This window comes from Saccoglossus kowalevskii, chromosome 6 (genome assembly GCF_978046115.1).
Source record: "Saccoglossus kowalevskii chromosome 6, keSacKowa6.1, whole genome shotgun sequence".
Taxonomy (NCBI): domain Eukaryota; kingdom Metazoa; phylum Hemichordata; class Enteropneusta; family Harrimaniidae; genus Saccoglossus; species Saccoglossus kowalevskii.
The window spans coordinates 38,535,690-38,545,283 of NC_140646.1; positions in this window are offsets into that span (position 1 = coordinate 38,535,690).

The window sequence follows — 9,594 nt, forward strand, 5'->3', positions numbered from 1 at the left end:
AGTGACAGATATTAGTTATCCCAGATACCTTCACTCACATTTCATTTTATGACATGAATAGCGTACACGTTAAATATCACTTCTTGCTTCCATGTACATTGTTCGATATTATGACATGCCTTCACACAACGATTGTCCCATTGTACCAGACGTCCACGCATTGTCTTCAGCAACCAACCACACGAATAAATCACCAGGTCTCTGAGGTGTCGGTAAATTTATAGGGCAAAATGAATAAAACGTTCGTGCTGGACAAGTTCCTTTTTACGTATCTTATTGACGTTATAGAAATCCACAAACGAAAATGGCTACCACTTGAGACGACGTCTCCACAGGCGTGAATAGGTTAATGCACGCGATTTTTTTAACACACACATGAAATAAATCTCTCAAATAGCGCCCCCACAGGCGTAAAAAGGTTAACGCACGCGTTTTTTGCACACACACGAAAAAAAATCATTCAAAACAGCGCCCCCACAGGCGTAAATAAGTTAATGCACGCGTTTTTTTTTTTTACACACACGAAATTTTCATTCGACCTCACACACGCCATTTTTAAAAACACACACGTCATTTTTTAACACACACGTCGTTTTTAACACACACGTCATTTTTAAAAACACACACGTCATTTTTAAACACACGCCATTTTTAAAAACACACACGTCATTTTTTAACACGCACGTCGTTTTTAAACACACGTCTTTTTAAAAACACACACGTCGTTTTTAAACACACGCCATTTTTAAAAACACACACGTCGTTTTTAAAAACACACACGCCATTTTTAAAAACACACACGTCATTTTTTAACACGCACGTCGTTTTTAAACACACGCCTTTTTAAAAACACACACGTCGTTTTTAAACACACGCCATTTTTAAAAACACACACGTCGTTTTTAAACACACACGTCATTTTTAAACACACACGTCATTTTTAACACACGCCATTTTTAAAAACACACACGTCATTTTTAAAACACACGTTTTTTAAAACATCCACGCCATTTAATATACACACATGATTTTTTTAAAACACCCACGCCATTAAAACGCACAGTCACGCCGGGTTTTTTTAAATGCACACATCATTTTAAAACACACACGCTACGGCCTCCAATACGTACGTAATTTTGAATTATTAGTACGTTTTCTTCTAGTATACAAAAAATAATAAATTTACATTCCGCGCCTCGTACGGATGGCACGAAAGAAAACACAAAATGATCGAGTGATGGCGTAAACAGTCAGCCTCCAACTAAAGTTATCGACGGATGCATGAAAACATTTTTTTGGAAGATCTATTAGTTAATGAAAAATATAAACTAATAAATAAATTCATATGAAAGATTATGAATAATTCGTAAACAAAATGTTATAATAATGCTATTATACGGTGAAACAAACGAAAATACAGTTTTTGTGTTATTTCAATAAAATAATATCATGAGTGAGTGTATGACTGGTGAAAGCCGGGTTACCGCGAAACTTCTTTATTTACCACCACCCTTTTATAAAACAGTTACTCTTTATTTAAATCTTGATGTTTGTCAGTATAGGACATCCAATCTGTTACATTTCCAGATCAATGTTATCAGCCTATTATATTTGTCTTCAAAGCCTTGAAAACAGTTTATAAAATCCCATTTCTTTGTTACTTGTTACTACAGCTGACAAAAGACTGAAGAAAAAAATAATTCAACGAAACATTTCACATGTTAAATCAAAAAACATAACTAAACAAGTCAAATGGTTTACAAATGAGCTAGCTAATATGAAAAGAGAAGTATTTAAATTGTCTTCTAATCTAAGTAGAAATCCTGGGAACAAACATTTAAGAATACAATGTTACAATCTTAAAAGAGACTATAAACGTCTAATCAAAAAAAGAAAGAGAGAATTTAAAAATGAGATACTTAATAGACTAGACAACATGAGAAACTCTAATCCACACAGGTACTGGGACTTAATAAAAGAACTTAAAAATAACCAACAAAATGAAAACTATGTTGAAAACATTGAAGATGAAAAGTGGTTTGAACACTTTAAAGAACTGAATTCTTCCGAACAGATGAGAGACTATAACCAAGATGCAGGCATTGGCCTATTAGAATGGAGCTCTCAGACAGTAGATATGCTTGACAAAAATATTTAAATATTTCAGAACTAGAGATACAAAACGAAATAAATAAGCAGAAAGCTGGAAAAAGTCCAGGTCTGGATAAAATTAAAAACGAAATGCTGAAAACAGGCAGACATATTTTAATAAAGCCTTTACAAAAAATATTCAATCTTATTTTATCTAGTGGCAAGTATCCAAGCAGCTGGAATACAGGTATCATTAAACCCATCTATAAATCAAAGAAAGCTTAGAAAGAACTCCCGTGTGCTGAGAGTATCGAAGACGCATTAAAAATTAATTCAAAATTACTTGTACATGAGATATTGATGGAAAAGCTGAAAACTAATTATGTAAATCAGGTAACTAATATATACAGAACAAAACAAAAAAAATTATGAATTATTAAGTTAATTAGAGAATTAATATGAACAAATTTTAACCCAAAATTAATCAGGCCTGTCTATTGTCCTAGAGCATTTATGTACCAAATTTTATTCAAATGTGATGATCAGTAATTGAGATATCAGTGTTAATTAATTATGTTAATTAGGTGATTAATAAGCATAAATATTTACCAAAAACTAATTGGGTCACTGCATAGTTCTCTTTAAAAATGTCATTAAAATCCAATTCGTGGTTCTTCATATATCAGTGGAACATTCATGGAACAAATTAACTAATTATGCAAATTAGGTAATTAATATCCACAATTATTTACCCTAAAACTAATCAGGTCTCTGCATAGTGCTAGAAGATCTATGTAGCAAGTCTCATTGAAATATGATGATTAGTACTTGGGATATCAGGCAAAAAGCTGAAAATTAACTAAATATGCTAATAAGGTAATTAATATGCACAAATATATACCCAAAAACTAATCAGGGGTCTGCACAGTCCTTAAGTAACTATGTACCAAATGTCATTGAAATGTGATGATTACTACGTGAAATATCAAAAGCTGAAAATTAATTAATTATGCAAATTAGGTAATTAATATGTACTCATATTACCCTAAAAACTATCAGGTTTGTGCAGTGTCCTATGACATCTATGTACCAAGTTTCATTGAAATGTGATGATTACTACTTGAAATATCAAAAGCTGAAAATTAATCAATTATGCAAATTAGGTAATTAATATGTACTCATATTACCCTAAAAACTATCAGGTCTGTGCAGTGTCCTATGACATCTATGTACCAAGTTTCATTAAAATGTGATGATTAGTACTTATATCAGTGGAAAAGCCGAAAATTGACTAATCATTATGCAAATTAGGTAATTAATGTTGCTCAGATTTTTACCCAAAACTAATCAAATCTGTGCATTAGTTTGGAGCATCTATGTACCAAGTTTCATCAAAATCCAATAAGTGGTTCTTTAGATATCAGTGGAACACTCATAGAACAGCTAAAATCAGCTAATTATCATGCAAATTAGGTAATTAATATGCATGGATTTTTACCAAAACCTAATCAAATCTGCGCATTGGCCCAGAGCATCTATGCACCAAGTTTCATCAAAAATCAATGTATGGTTCTTGAGATATCAGTGGAACAGACGGACACACATACACACACACACACACACACACACACACACACACACACACACACACACACACACACACACACACACACACACACACACACACGCACCCCCACACACACACGCACACACACACACACACACACACACACACACACACACACACACACACAACTGGTCACAAAATATCTTAACAACAAGAAATACATTTTTGCATGTTTTATTGACTTCAAAAAAGCATTTGACTCAGTGTGGCACCCTGGACTAATGTACAAATTAAGAAAAAATGGTATCACAGGAAAATTTTACCAAATAATTAATAGTATTTACCAAAATTCACTTGCATGCGTAAAAACAAAAAAATGGCTTAACAAAAACATTTCCAGTAGAAAGAGGCATCAGGCAGGGGGATGGCCTAAGCCCACTCTTATTTAATATATACGTTAATGACATTAAAGAACATATAAACATGGGGAGAACAACCCGCCATCTTTGCGAAATAATACACTGCCATGTTTACTATACGCAGATGACTAAATTCTACTATCAGAAAGCAGCTCAGGTTTGCAGAATGCACTAAACGGTCTTCAAATTTACTGCAAAAAATGGAAATTAAGCATTAATATTAATAAATCAAAAACCATGATATTCAACAAAAGTGGCAAACACATTAAAAACCAAAAATTTCACATAGATGGTGTAGAACTAGAAAGAGTGTCAACATACACTTATCTTGGAATTAAATTGAAAACAAATGGTAAATTTGACTTGGCTCAAGAAGATATTAAAAATAGAGCTATGAAAGCATGCTTCAAAATGAAACAGTTATTATTCTCAGATATATATATATATAGCAATAAAAACATATCTTAAAATGTTTGATACCATGATAAAACCAATACTTTTATACTGTGCAGAAATCTGGTCAGATAGTATAATTAAACACCAAAAGATTTATATGAATATCATGTCACCAATGGAACAATTGCACATGAAATACTGCAAATACCTACTCAAAGTTAACAGCAAAGCGACCAATGTGGCATGTCTATAGAATTCGGAAGGTATCCATTAATTACAACAGGGATAAAACAGATGATCAAATACTGGTCTCGAATAAAAAAAAATGCCTGAAAATTCTCTGGTATATGAAGCATACAGTCTCGGCTTAGAACTAGACAACTCTGGCACCTACAACTGGATTTTCCGGGTTAAAACTTATACTTAAAGATTTAGATATAGACCATTTGTGGCAGGAAAAACAAAAACAAAATGCGAACAATGTAAATATAGATAAAATAATATCAGAAAAACTAAAAACAAAGTTTGAAAACAATTTTTAACAGATTTTAGACAATGATAACAAAGGGAAAAATGACAAAAATAAATTGCGCACTAACAGAGAATTGAACAGACTTTGGCTTTGAAAACTACTTACACGTAGTCAAAAATACTCATCATAGGTCATCAATGACAAAATTGAGGATTAGTGCCCACATACTACAAATAGAGACTGGGAGATATAACAACACAGATATATCTGACAGAAAATGTCTATGTTGTGAAAATAACGCCATAGAGGACGAAGAACATTTTCTTTTAACATGTGATCTCCACGCGGAAGAAAGAAAAAAACGTTATCAGCTGTTATCACCCCAACCCTTAGCAAACAATAAAGAAAAATTAAAATATATTTTAAATAATAAAGATGAGAAAATAATACTACAAATAGCAAAATACATAGAGAACGGTTTCAAAACAAGAGAGGAAAAACCAACACAAATGTGGAAAACAATCTAATTTACTTTAATTTAATTCTACTTTTATTTGCTAGTTGTTTTTTACTTATTTTTTTTCCTGTGTGAATTTTTATTCTCACTTGATTTGTTTGTTTGTCTTTATTCACATCTGTATTGCATTTTAGTCAAAATCCTAATAGGGATGCGAACGCAATACAGATTATTCCTCAGCTCCTGAGAGCGAGGTTATTTGTAGATATGTTGGCGATCGCCGCTGTGTCTGTGGAAGTACTATGGGAGATTGCATGATGGGAGTGAAAAGTCTTTTGATCAGTAGGATAATTTTAGAAAAGTGAAAACTTGAGTGACTGTGAAATAAAGGTTGGTTTTAAATATAAAATATCATGGAATCTGGATGAAATAAGGAAAAGAAATTGAACGGGTATGAAAGTAAATGTGGCAAGAATGCAAGGTCAGAATCCGGGGGTCAAAATACGTCACAATACATCCATCATCATCCATCGGTTGTCAACAACTATGGATGCGGTAAAAGTCTTGATTTGCAGTTTGCGTGAATGGCCGGGGAAAATCATGCCAATTCTGTGCTTCAGTAAGAGTATTTGCTGCTTTTTGTGCAATGGAAATTAATTCAAGTAATGCTGTCAAAGGACATTTCCTTCTAGTAAACAAAACAACCCTGGGACGCTTATCTTGAGAAATTGAGAAGACGAAAATCTCTTGGGACAGTCGTTGTTGTGAAACAATGAACATAATTCACCAGGGTATCAAGGGTAGTTTTGATTATTAAAAAAAGGAAACTGCTGCTTTATGGAAAAGCAAAAAATGTCAATGTCATTGACCACAGTAATTCTAAATCGATGTTGGTTTTAATTGGTGTTGCCTGGTGTAGAAGTAATAACATTACGATGTTTTTGAGTTTAATAGTAAATTATCAATATTAAGAAATTAATAGTAAATGATCGACTCCCTTTTGATTAACGTCAACCAGTATAACCTGGTTGACAACAATGAATTTCTAATAACAAGGCAATTAGGACAAATTAATAAAAATATACAAATATCATTTATATCAACTTGGAAAAGTGAATTACAAAACGACAATTAATCAAACCAAAATGAAATATAAATAAATTAAGAACATACAGAGAATTAAAAAAACAATTTTGCTTTTGAAACCTACCTTGTTACCCTGCAAAATATTGTGACTGACAAACACAACGGAATACCCCTTGCTAATAGATTATGTAACCTTTGTGATCAGAATCAAGTAGAAGATGAATATCACCTAATGATGTCATGCAAAAGTTGTACCCCCGATAGAAATGTCTTATTTGAAATGGCAAAAACTAAAATTTGTCACCAAAGACACAGTTCATAGCCTTGCTAAACAACAGTGGTCTAACACTCCCTGTAGCAAGGTGCCTAAAGAAGTGTTTTGAAATAAGACAGCAACCCCAGTGACAATTTTCGTTCACAGTTAAGTTTTGCATTTTTTCTATCTTTTTATTGTATAATAATTTAGTCTTAATATTTTCGTTCTCTGTTACAGTAATGTATTAGCTTAGTTTTTTGTATGTTTTTATTTTATATTATTTTTTTTATTTTTTTTAACCTTTTATTCTTTCTTAAACATTTATAGCCATTGCCAATCCCTCCGGGGAATGTGTAGGTGTTAATAAAATTAATATTATTTAATTAATGACCCCGCACATTATTGATTGGCCTTGGCTAGTTGAAGCGGTTTTTAAATGGGCGACTCGATAGAAGTATTCGCCGTGACTCAAGACTTTTCATTCGGGTTAATACAACGCTGACATGTTACTGTCAGAAAGGTTTAATGTCTTGTTTGTATTTGCACAATGTGAAAGAGGGGTTTATTGTCAAAATGTACTAGTACATGGGTGGTTGTATGCATATTGAACTATACAAAATTTGAATTATGTCACCAAACTGTACGTTTTGACGACATTCTGATATACTCGAAGTGAATCTCAGCACTGTGCTTTTTATAAATGTTATGGTTGCAGAAAATTACAGACTTTCATTATTTTTTGTTCATAGTTTTTCTAAATTTCAGTTTTTATTGTTCATAATTATTTACAGCAATAACACTTGTTTTCTGTTGTGAAACCATTTCCAGTTATTATGAATGTGTACATGACAGCTTTCCCCCACACAATAAGACATGTATGGATATGTGCGAGTATGTTTGTTGGGTTAATATGCCACTTCTTTATATTCCACAATGTCTGGTAATTCTAACTAACTACTTTTTCGCAAATTTGCGTAACCTTGCTTCTACTCCCATATTGTCCTTAATAGTGAAGGTTAATGCGGATATATTGTAAATTACACAGAGGTAACACTACAATACATTTCCCTTTACATTCCCTTGTATTACATAAGTCTTTGAGCTGAGGCAGTTATGGCTCTACAACCATCACCAGTTCTCTTGTTATTATTATGTCATGAATTTGTTTTTGCGTATCTGTTGACCGACTTAATTAGCTGATTATTAGCGAATTGCTGTGTTATGTCTGTCATCGTTTAGGCCTATTTGAAGTTTTGGACGGAACTTGGCTCAGTGATTTGGAACTAATTACAGATAACCGTCGCTATTCTGACTATTGATTTTGACAGTTGGTATCCGTAGTTATTAATGTAGTGAACGATTAATCAAAAGATATGACGTATTCAGTACTTAGTGTGATTGGCTTTATGATTGAAGGCTACGCCCTAGAGTTTTTTTACTGTTTTGTAATTGGTTAGAGTTTTGAAAATGAATAAAGAGAGTTTGAGTAGGTCTTGGGGAGTACACCACGAGAGACGCAGTCTAGAGCAGTCCTGGAGAGCCTTGGGGCGAGTGTTGACGCAGTCTAAAAGAGTCTTGGGTCAGCCTTGCGATAGTCTTGGGGATTTTTCCCCAGGGCGCTGTGTCTTATAGAGTGCTCGATTGACCGACTAAGACGAGAGTTGAAACGTATTTCGTTGTGTGTGTCTTATTTGACTGTAAAGTTAAAGTGACTTCCCTGATCCCGTACCTCGAGGGGACGAGATATAGAGACGAGACGAGATTCCCCCCTGACACGTGTGGAGAACCCCGTGGAGAAGAATTTACCCCTGATAATTACATCAAGCCATCGTGATTGCTCGGCTGATCTGCATTGGCTCGGAAGATGAATTCTGATTGGCTAAAAAACAAACAAGCAGCCTATCGGCTGAGATAGCTCCGCTGTTAGCAATGCACATTTTCAATTAAAGAACTGAAGACATGATTAGAAAATGAACAATATGAATAGTATCAAAGCAATCAGACTTACAGTTTTTAACAAGAAGTCGAAAATATCACTTTTTACCAAAAAATTACAAAAATATTCACCAAAATAAATTAATTAGAGAATTGAAGATATCATCACAAAACGAACAAATCTGAGAGAGGTCCACATGTAGTACCTATATATGTAATATCAAAGCAATCGGACTTACAGTTTTCAACAAGAAGTCGAAAATATCACTTTTTACCAAAAATGACAAAAATATTCACCAAAATTAGAGAACTGAAGATATCATCACAAAATGAACAAACATGTAGTATCTATATATGTAATATCAAAGCAATTGAACTATTGGTTTTTAACAAGAAGTCGAAAATATCACTTTTTACCAAAAATTACAAAAATATTCACCAAAATTAGAGAATTGAAGATATCATCACAAAATAAACAAATCTGAGAGAGGTCCACATGTAGTACCTATATATGTAATATCAAAGCAATCGGACTTGCGGTTTTTAACAAGAAGTCGAAAATATCACTTTTTACCAAAAATGACAAAAATATTCACCAAAATTAGAGAATTGAAGATATCATCACGAAATGAACAGATCTGAGAGAGGTCCACATGTAGTACCTATATATGTAGTATCAAAGCAATTGGACTTGCGGTTTTTAACAAGAAGTCGAAAATATCACTTTTTACCAAAAATTACAAAAATATTCACCAAAATTAGAGAATTAAAGATATCATTACAAAATGAACAAATCTGAGAGAGGTCCACATGTAGTACCTATATATGTATTATCAAAGCATTTGCACTTGCGGTTTTTAACAAGAAGTCGAAAATATCACTTTTTACCAAAAATGACAAAAATATTCACCAAAA